The sequence below is a fragment of the Halichoerus grypus genome, chromosome X (assembly GCF_964656455.1).
Source record: "Halichoerus grypus chromosome X, mHalGry1.hap1.1, whole genome shotgun sequence".
NCBI lineage: Eukaryota > Metazoa > Chordata > Mammalia > Carnivora > Phocidae > Halichoerus > Halichoerus grypus.
The window spans coordinates 66,772,682-66,783,989 of NC_135727.1; the positions used below are offsets into that span (position 1 = coordinate 66,772,682).

The window sequence follows — 11,308 nt, forward strand, 5'->3', positions numbered from 1 at the left end:
AGCTATCCTATGACCCAGCAATTGCACTCCTGGGTATTTACCCCAAAGACACAGATGTAGTGAAAAGAAGGGCCATATGCACCCCAATGTTCATAGCAGCAATGTCCGCAATTGCCAAACTGTGGAAAGAGCCGAGAATCAACAGATTCTCATCTCATCAACAGATGAATGGAGAAAGAAGATGTGGTCCATATATAAATGTATTATTACTCAGCCATCAGAAAGGATGAATACCCAACTTTTACATTAACATGGATAGGACTGGAGGAGATTATGCTAAGTGAAATAAGTAAAGCAGAGAAAGTCAATTATCATATGGTTTCACTTATTTGTGGAACATAAGAAATAGCATGGAGGACATTAGGAAAAGGAAGGGAAAAACGAAGAGTGTGAAATCGGAGGGAGAGATGAACCACGAGAGACTATGGACTCTGAGAAACAATCTGAGGGTTTTAGAGGGGAGGTGGGTGGGGGGATGCATTAGCCCAGTGATGGGTAGTAAGGAGTGCATGTACTACATTGAGCACTGGGTGTTATATGAAAACAATGAATCTTGGATCACTACATCAAAAACTAATGGTGTATTTTATGGTAACTAACATAACATAATAAAATAAAAAAACTAATGATTTATTGTATGGTGACTAACAACATAATAAAATAAATTTAAAAAAAAAGTTTCCCACACAAACAAAAACTAAAGGAGTTCGTGACCAGGAAACCAGCCCTCAAAGCAATATTAAAGGGGAGACTTTGAGTGGGAAGGAAAGACCAAAAGTGACAAAGACTAGAAAGGACCAGAGAAAATCTCCAGAAACAATTACAAAACAAGTAATAAAATGGTGCTACATACATATTTGTCAATAATTACTCCAAATGTAAATGGACTAAACACTCCAAACAAAAAACTTAGGGTGTCAGAATGGGTAAAAAATAAATAAGATTCATTGATGTGCTGCTTACAGGAGACTCACTTTAGACCTAAAACAACCTGCAGAATCAAAGTAAGGGGGTGAAGAATCATTTATCCCCCAAATGGATGACAAAAGAAAGTTGGAGTAGCAATACTACTTGAGAATACCTAGACTTTTTTGTTCTTCCATTACTTTTATACTGTGTTCCCTCTATTCCAATATTTGTAAGATTTTGATAGAGATTGCCATTAATTGTTTTTTTAAATGTGTGGTAGAATTCACCAATGAAACCATGGGGCCATGGGCTTTTCTATGTTGGGAGATATTCAATTCCTAATTTGACTCTCATTCTTATTATTGGTCTAAGGAAATTTTCTATTGCTTGCATTCATGGGACATGATTCAATCGTATTAATTTGTGCATTTTTAGGAATTATCTGTTTTTTTCTAAGTTATCTGGTTTGTCAGTATATAATTGATTATAGTAATCATTTGTCACTCTATGCATTTCTTTATTTTTCAAGTTTTATTTAAAAACCTGTTACTTAAATTACAGTGTAATATTAGTTTCAGAAGTAGAATTTAGTAATTAATCACTTACATAAAACACCCAGTGCTCATCACAAGAAGTGCCCTCCTTAATACCCATCACCCATTTTTTTAATTTTATTTTGTTATGCTAATCACCATACATTACATCATTAGTTTTTGATGTAGTGTTCCATGATTCATTGTTTGCATATAACACCCAGTGCTCCATTCAGTACAAGCCCTCCTTATATTCCATATGGACATCTAGGCTCTTTCCACAGTTTGGCTATTGTGGACATTGCTGCTATAAGCATTGGGGCACATGTACCCCTTTGGATCACTACATTTGTATCTTTGGGGTAAATATCCAGTAGTGCAATTGCTGGGTCGTGGGGTAGCTCTATTTTCAACTTTTTGAGGAACCTCCATACTGTTTTCCAGAGTGGCTGCACCAGCTTGCATTCCCACCAACAGTGTAGGAGGGTTCCCCTTTCTCCACATCCCTGCCAACATCTATTGTTTCCTGACTTGTTAATTTTAGCCATTATGACTGGTGTGAGGTGGTATCTCATTGAGGTTTTGATTTGGATTTTCCTGATGCCGAGCGATGTTGAGCACTTTTTCATGTGTCTGTTGGCCATTTGGATGTCTTCTTTGGAAAAATGTCTGTTCATGTCTTCTGCCCATTTCTTAATTGGATTTGTTCTTTGGGTGTTGAGTTTAATAAGTTCTTTATAGATTTTGGATACTAGCCCTTTATCTGATATGTTATTTGCAAATATCTTCTCCCATTCTGTCGGTTGTCTTTTGGTTTTGTTGACTGTTTCTTTTGTTGTGCAAAAGCTTTTTATCTTGATGAAGTCCCAATAGTTCATTTTTTCCCTTGCTTCCCTTGCCTTTGGTGATGTTTCTAAGAAGAAGTTGCTGAAGCTGAGGTCAAAGAGGTTGCTGCCTGTGTTCTCCTTTAGGATTTTGATGGACTCCTGTCTCACATTTAGGTCTTTCAACCATTTTGAATCTATTTTTGTGTGTGGTGTAAGGAAATGGTCCAGCTTCATTCTTCTGCATGTGGCTGTCCAGTTTTCCCAACACCATTTGTTGAAGAGACTGTCTTTTTTTCCATTGGACAGTCTTTCCTGCTTTGTCGAAAATTAGTTGACCATAGAGTTGAGGGTCCATTTCTGGGCTCTCTATTCTGTCCCATTGATCTATGTGTCTGTTTTTGTGCCAGTACCATACTGTCTTGATGATGACAGCTTTGTAATAGAGCTGGAAGTCCGGAATTGTGATGCCACCAGCTTTGCTTTTCTTTTTCAACATTCCTCTGGATATTTGGGGTCTTTTCTGGTTCCATACAAATTTTAGGATGATTTGTTCCATTTCTTTGAAAAAAGTGGATGGTATTTTGATGGGGATTGCATTAAATGTGTAGAATGCTCTAGGCAGCATTGACATCTTCACAATATTTGTTCTTCCAATACATGAGCATGGAACATTTTTCCATTTCTTTATGTCTTCCTCAACTTCTTTCATGAGTATTTTATAGTTTTCTGAGTACAGAATCTTTGCCTCTTTGGTTAGATTTATTCCTAGGTATCTTATGGTTTTGGGTGCAATTGTAAATGGGGTCTACTCCTTAATTTCTCTTTCTTCTGTCTTGTTGTTGGTGTATAGGAATGCCACTGATTTCTGTGCATTGATTTTATATCCTGCCACTTGACTGAATTCCTGTATGAGCTCTAGAAGTTTTGGGGTGAAGTCTTTTGGGTTTTCCACATAAAGTATCATATCATCTGCAAAGAGTGAGAGTTTGACTTCTTCTTTGCCGATTCGGATGCCTTTTATTTCTTTTTGTTGTCTGATTGCTGTGGCTAGGACTTCTAGTACTATGTTGAAGAGCAGTGGTGATAGTGGACATCCCTGCCATGTTCCTGATCTTAGGGGGAAAGCTCTCAGTTTTTCCCCATTGAGAATGATATTCGCTGTGGGTTTTTCATAGATGGCTTTTATGATCTTGAGGTATGTACCCTCTATCCCTAGACTCTGAAAAGTTTTGATCAGGAAAAGATGCTGTACATTGTCAAATGCTTTTTCTGCATCTTTTGAGAGGATCATGTTTCTTGTTCTTTCTTTTATTAATGTATTGTATCACATTGATTGATTTGCGGATTTTGAACCAACCTTGCAGCCCAAGGATAAATCCCACTTGGTCGTGGTGAATAATCCTTTTAATGTACTGTTGGATCCTATTGGCTAGTATTTTAGTGAGAATTTTGGCATCCATGTTCATCAGGAATATTAGTCTGTAATTCTCCTTTTTGATGGGGTCTTTGTCTGGTTTGGGGATCAAGGTAATGGTGGCCTCATAAAACGAGTTTGGAAGTTTTCCTTCCGTTTCTATTTTTTGGAACAGTTTCAGAAGAATAGGTATTAATTCTTTAAATGTTTGGTAGAATTCCCCTGGGAAGCCATCTAGCCCGGTGCTCTTGTTTGTTGGGAGATTTTTGATGACTGTTTCAATTTCCTTAGTGGTTATAGGTCTGTTCAGGTTTTCTATTTCTTCCTGGTTCAGTTTTGGTAGTTTATACATCTCTAGGAATGCATCCATTTCTTCCAGGTTATCTAATTTGCTGGCATAGAGTTGCCCATAATATGTTCTTATAATTGTTTTATTCCTTTGGTGTTGGTTGTGATCTCTCCTCTTTCATTCATGATTTTATTTATTTCAATGAGTTCTCTTTTCTTTTTGATAAGTCTGGCCAGGGGTTTATCAATCTTATTAATTCTTTCAAAGAACCAGCTCCTAGTTTCGGTTGTTCTACTGTTCTTTTGGTTTCTATTTCATTGATTTCTGCTCTGATCTTTATTTTTTCTCTTCTCCTGCTGGTTTTAGGTTTTATTTGCTGTTCTTTCTCCAGCTCCTTTAGGTGTAGGGTTAGGCTGTGTATTTGAGACCTTTCTTGTTTCTTGAGAAAGGCTTGTATTGCTATATACTTCCTCTTAGGACTGCCTTTGCTGTATCCGAAAGATTTTGAACAGTTGTGTTTTCATTTTCATTTGTTTCCATGAATCTTTTAATTCTTCTTTAATTTCCTGGTTGACCCATTCATTCTTTAGTAGGATGCTCTTTAGCTTCCATGCATTTGAGTTCTTTCCAACATTCCTCTTGTGATTGAGTTCTAGTTTCAAAGCACTGTGGTCCAAAAATATGCTGGGAATGATGCCAATCTTTTGGTACCAGTTGAGACTTGATTTGGACCTAGGATGTGATCTATTCTGGAGAATGTTCCATGGGCACTAGAGAAGAATGTGTATTCTGTTGCTTTGGGATGGAATGTTCTGAATATATTTGTGAAGTCCATCTGGCCCCGTATGTCATTTAAAGTCTTTATTTCCTTGTTGATCTTTTGCTTAGACGATCTGTCCATTTCAGTGAGGGGGTCTTAAAATCCCCCACTATTATTGTATTGTTGTTGATGTGTTTCTTTGCTTTTGTTATTAATTGGCTTATATAATTGGCTGCTCCCATGTTAGGGGCATAGATATTTACAATTGTTAGGTCCTCTTTTTAGATAAACCCTTTAAGTAGGATATAGTGTCCTTCCTCATCTCTTATTATAGTCTTTGGTTTAAAATCTAATTTGTCTGATATAAGGATTGCCACCCCAGCTTTCTTTGGTGTCCATTAGCATGGTAAATTGTTTTCCACCCCCTCACTTTCAATCTGGAGGTGTCTTTGGGTCTAAAATGAGTCTCTTGCAGACAGCATATCGATGGGTCTTGTTTTTTTATCCAATCTGATCCCCTGTGTTTTTTGATTGGGGCATTTAGCCTATTTACATTCAGGGAAACTTTTGGAGGATGTGAATTTGGTGCCACTGTATTGCCTATAAGGTGACTGTTACATTGTCTGTGTTCCTTTCTGGTCTACGTTACTTTTAGGCTCTCTCTTTGCTTAGAGGACCCCTTTCAATATTTCTTGTAGGGCTGGTTTCGTGTTTGCAAATTCCTTTAGTTTTTGTTTGTCCTGGAAGCTTTTTATCTCTCCTTCTATTTTCAAGGACAGCCTAGCTGGATATAGTATTCTTGGCTGCATATTTTTCTCATTTAGTGCTCTGAATATATCATGCCAGTCCTTTCTGGCCTGCCAGGTCTCTGTGGATAGGTCTGTTGCCAATCTAATGTTTCTACCATTGTAGTTTACAGACCTCTTGTCCCGAACTGCTTTCAGGATTTTCTCTTTGTCTCGGAGACTCATAAATTTTACTATTAGATGTCGGGGTGTTGACCTATTTTTATTGATTTTGAGAGGGGTTCTCTGTGCTTCCTGGATTTTGATGCCTGTTTCCTTCCCCAAATTAGGGAAGTTCTCTGCTATAATTTGCTCCAATATACCTTCTGCCCCTCTCTCTTTTTCTTCTTCTTCTGGGATCCCAATTATTCTAATGTTGTTTCATCTTACAGTTTTGTTTATCTCTCAAATTCTGCCCTCGTGATCCACTAGTTGTTTATCTCTCTCTTTCTCAGCTTCTTTATTTTCCATCATTTGGTCTTCTATATCACTAATTCTCTGTTCTGCCTCATTTATCCTAGCAGTTAGAGCCTCCAATTTTTTTTTAAAGATTTTATTTATTTATTTGACAGAGAGAGACACAGCAAGAGAGGGAACACAAGCAGGGCGAGTGGGAGAGGGAGAAGCAGGCTTCCCGCCGAGCAGGGAGCCCGATGTGGGGCTCGATCCCAGGACCCTGGCAGACGCTTAACGACTGAGTCACCCAGGCGCCCCTAGAGCTTCCATTTTTGATTGCACCTCATTAATAGCCTTTTGATTTCAACTTGGTTAGATTTAATTCTTTTATTTCTCCAGAAAGAGTTTCTCTAATATCATCCATGCTTTTTTCAAGCCCAGCTAGTATCTTTATAATCATCATTCTGAACTCTATTTCTGACATCTTACTAATGTCCTTATTGATTAGGTCCCTGGCAGTCGGTACTGCCTCTTGTTGGTTTTTTTTTTCAGGTGATTTTTTCCATCTTGTCATTTTGTCCAGAGGAGAATAGATAAATGAGAGAACAAAATGCTAACAGGGCAACAATGACCCCAGAAAAATATACACTAAACAAATCCGAAGAGACCTGAAACTGGGCGAAAAGAAAGAGAAAGAAACAAAAAAGAAAAAAAAAAAGATGAGGAAAAAAAATATGTCAAATATGATCAGGCTGGTGCATAGATCAGTGCCACACACTAGATTTGGGGCGTATTTTGGTCTGTCAGATGAAAGTGCCTCCCAATATTTTAAAGAAAGAAAAACTTATATATGTACAAAAATAAAGGTAAATATGATGAAGGGATGGAATATGACTGTAAAGATGAAAATTATAAAAGATTTTATAAAAGGAATTGATAAGGTTAGAAGTTGGTTGAAAAAAGAAGAGTATATAAAAAAGTGGGGGGGTGGAGAGAATGTGATCAGGCAGGAGACTAGAACAAATTCATACACTAGAGATTTAGGCTATATTTTGGTCTGTTAGAAGAAACTGTATCCCAAAATTTTAAAGAGAGAACAACTTATATATATACCAAAAATAAGGTTAACTGCTATGAAGGGATAGAATATGACTCTAAAATTGAAAAATAAAAAATTTTTTAAAAAGGGATTGATAAGAAGTTGGTTGAAAAAGGCAAAAAGAAAAATTCAAAAAAAAAAAAGAAAAGAAAAAGAAAGTTAAAAAAATTAACTTTGAAAGGCTAAAGAATCAGGGTCAAAAAAGCCATGAAGTCTATGAGCAGTATTCCCCTAGTGCTGGAGTTCTGCCATTCTCATTGTTCTGTAAACTTGGTCTTGGCTGGCTGTTCTTGCTGATCTTCTGGGGTAGGGGCCTGTCGCAGTGATTCTCAAACGTCTTTGCCAGAGGCAGAATTGCCCCACCCTTTCCGGGTCCGGGCTAAGTAATATGCTCGGGTTTGCTCTCAGTAGCTTTTGTTCCCTGCAAGCTTTCCGCACAGCTTTGGAGGATGAGAGTGAAAATGGCGGCCTCCCACTCTCCACCCTGGAGGAGCCGAGAACTTGGGACCCCAGTCCTCAGTGCACCCCCAGAGAAAAGCAGTCAATCACTGCCATCTTCCCGGTCTCCAGCCACACTCCGTGCTCACCTGGCCTGTGACCGAGCGTTTCTATCTCTGGCACCTGACCCCGTGTGGAGACTCCAAAGCCAGCAGATTCCTGCAGTGCACTCCCGCGCCACTCCTCCTGGGAGAGGAAGGGGAGTCTCCCCGGATCTGCTGCTTGTTGGGTCCCTGCTGGAGGAGCAGTGGCCTGACTGCGCTGCAGATCATGGTTTATGGCAACTCCGAGCTGAGAGCTTGCTCCTTGGCTCTGTCTTTGCAGCCGGCTTCCCTGCTCCAATACCTGGGAGCTCTGCCACACTCAGGCATCCCTGGTCTTTCTGTGACCCTGAGGGCCCTGTGACCACACTGTCCCAGCGAGGTTGCACTCCCCATTTAGCCACTGGAGCGACGTCCCTCAGTGGAGCAGACTTCTAAAAGTTCTGATTTTGTGCTCCGCTGCTCTATCACTTGCCGGTAGCGGCTGACGGAGGCCCAACCCCCCGCCATCTATCTTCCAGAATATCACCTCGGATTCACTTCTCCCCATGTCCTACCTTCCAGAAAGTGGTCGCTTTTCTGTTCAGAGAGTTGCTGCTATTCTTTTCTTCAATCTCCTGTTGAGTTCGTAGGTATTCAGAATGGTTTGATCACTATCTAGCTGAATTCCTGGGACCAGACTAAATTTAGGTCTCCTACTCCTCCGCCATCTTGCTCCTCCTTCCCCCATCACCCATTTAACCCATCCCCCCACCCACCTCCTGTCAAGCAACCCTCAGTTTGTTCTCTGTAGTTAAGAGTATGTTTTCTGGTTTGCCACTCTTTTTCTTTTTCTCCTATGCTCATATGTTTTGTTTCTTAAATTCCACATATGAGTGAAATCATATGGTATTTGTTTTTCTCTGACTGATTTATTTTGCTTAGCATAATACACTCTAGCTCCATCCACATCATTGAAAATGGCAAGATTTCTTCTTTTTTATGGCTGAATAATATTCCATTGTATATATAAACCACATCTTTATGCATTCATCAGTTGATGGACATAGGGGCTCTTTCCATAATTTGGCTGTTTTTCATAATGCTGCTATAAACATCAGGGTGCATGTATCCCTTCAAATCAGTATTTTTGTATTCTTTGGGTAAATACTTGGTGGTTGGGCAGGTGGATAATAGGAAGTTGCTGGATAATAGGGTAGTTCTATTTTTAACTTTGTGACGAACCTCCATATTGTTTTCCAGAGTGGCTGCACCAGGTTGCATTCCCACCAACAGTGTACGAGGTTTCTTCTTTCTCTGCATCCTCGCCAACACCTGTTGTTTCCTGTGCTCTGAATTTTAGCCATTCTGAGGGGTGTGAGGGGATATCTCATTGTAGTTTTGATTTGTGTTTCCCTGATGATGAGTGATGTTGAGCAGCTTTTCATGTGTCTTTTAGCCATCTGTATGTCTTCTTTTTTTCCTGACATCAAAACTAGATTTTTAGTTTTATTATGGTAACAAATAGTTGTTACAGTGAGATCTATAAACATATACAGAATTATTATATTTAAATTCATATAGAACAATATTTACATTTTTAAGTTACACTTTTGAAATCAGAAGATGAAGTACAGCTTAAGTTTACAACAAAGAAAAGAAAAATACACAAAACAAAAACAGACAAAGTTAACAGTAAAAATATAACTATCTGTTCTTGATACGTGGAAACTCTTTGTCAGAAAGCTACATCTTCTTAATCTGATTGTACAAATCATTAAAATATGGATGATTTAGTGCAATTTTGCCAGAAACTCGTTTGGCAGGATCATAGACTAACATTTTCGAGAGCAGATCCAAGCCATTTTCATCCAAGTTTTTAACATGGGATGCCAGTCTTCCTGGTTTCCACTTGGGAAATGCATTCTTATAGTCCTGTAAAGATTCCACTTCTGGACACACTTCATTATTGGGAGTGCCCAAAGCTCTGAAAATTCTGAAAAGTTGATCGATTTCTGAATCCCCATGGAAAAGTGATTTCTTCATTGCTAATTCTGCAAATATGCTGCCTATACTCCCAATGTCAACTGGAGTCGAGTAGTGAGCTGACCCCAGCAATACTTCTGGTGATCTATACCAGAGTGTTACCACCTCATGTGTGTATACTCTAATAGGTATTCTAAAAGCTCTGGCAAGGCCCAAATCAGCCAGTTTAATTGTTCCTTTGTCATCAATCAATAGATTTTGAGGTTTTAAGTCTCTGTGCAGAACTCTTCTGGATTGGCAAAACACAATCCCTTGTAGGATTTCGTAGAAATAACTCTTAACAAGTGAAGAATCCATGAATTGACCAGGAGGGATGGAATCTAAGTATTTCTTGAGATCCATGGAAAGGAATTCAAAGATGAGGTATAACCTGGAATCTTGCATAAGCACATCTTGAAGACTGACTATATTTGGATGACGAAGTTCTTTTAATAGAGAAATTTCCCGAATTGCAGTACTAGGAACCCCTTCTTCTTCACTTTCTAGTCTGATTTTCTTCATGGCTACCACTTGACCTGTAGTTTTGTGTCTACACAACTCCATAGGTACCTTCTCCAATTTTCTCTATTTTGGTATAATCTTCCATAGTTAATCAGCAGATTTGGTAGATCCTCAGCAACTCTACCCGGCTTATTATCCCGCAAGGAAAGTGGCGGTGGCTACCACGTCAGCGTCCCTCTTGCCTCAACTTCCAAGAGCCAGCTTTAGCCATCTGTATGTCTTCTTTGTAAAAGTGTCTATCATGTCTTCTGCCCATTTCTTAACTGGATTATTTGATTTTGTGGTGTTGAATTTGATAAATTCTTTATAGATTTTGGGTACTAACCCTTTATCAGATATGTCATTTGGAAATATCTTCTCCCATTCTGAAGGTTGCCTTTAGTTTTCTTGATTGTTTCCCTGGCTGTGTAGAAGCTTCTTATCTTGATGAAGTCCCAAAAGTTTATTTTGCTTTTGTTCCCTTGACTCAGGAGATGTATCTAGTAAGTCACTACAGCCAAGGTCAAAGAGGTTACTGCCTGTGTTCTCCTCTAGGACTTTCATGGTTTCCTGTATCACACTTAGATCTTTCATTCCATTTTGAATTTATTTTTGTGTATGGTGTAAGAAAGCTGTCCAGTTTCATTCTTTTGCATGTTGCTGTACAGTTTTCCCAGCACCATTTGTTGAGGATACTATCTCTTTTCCATTGGATATGGAAAGTTGTGGGTCCATTTCTGGGTCTTCTATTCTGTCCTATTGAACTATGTGTCTGTTTTCATGCCAGTATCACACTGTCTTGATGACTACAGCTTTGTAATATAGCTTGAAGTCCAGAATCATGATGCCTCTAGCTTTGCTTTTATTTTTCAAGATTGTTTTGGCTATTTGGAGTCTTTTGTGGTTTCATACAAATTTTAGGATTATTTCGTCTAGCTCTGTGAAAAATGCTTATGGTATTTTGATAGGCATTACATTAAATGTGTGGATTGCTTTGGGTCTGGGTTGTTTTATTGTTGATCTTTAGTTTTGTACCATTGTGTTTGGAAAATATACTTGGTATGATCTCAGTCTTCTTAAATATGATATTTGTTATGTCTTCTTCTATGTGATTTAACCAGGGAATTCTTCTGTGTGTACTTAAAGAAAGTGTATATTCCATTTTTCTTGGATGGAATATTTTTTTAAAGATTTTATTTATTTATTTGATAGGGAGAGACAGATAGTGACAGAGATAGTGAGAGAGAGCACA

At 38.6% G+C, this 11,308-nt stretch overlaps 1 pseudogene; it reads right to left on the bottom strand.

The window, feature by feature from the left end:
* Positions 1-9,146: 9,146 nt before the first annotated feature.
* Positions 9,147-10,272, bottom strand: LOC118529822 (cyclin-dependent kinase 1 pseudogene; annotated as a pseudogene).
* Between the last annotated feature and the right edge of the window lie 1,036 nt (positions 10,273-11,308).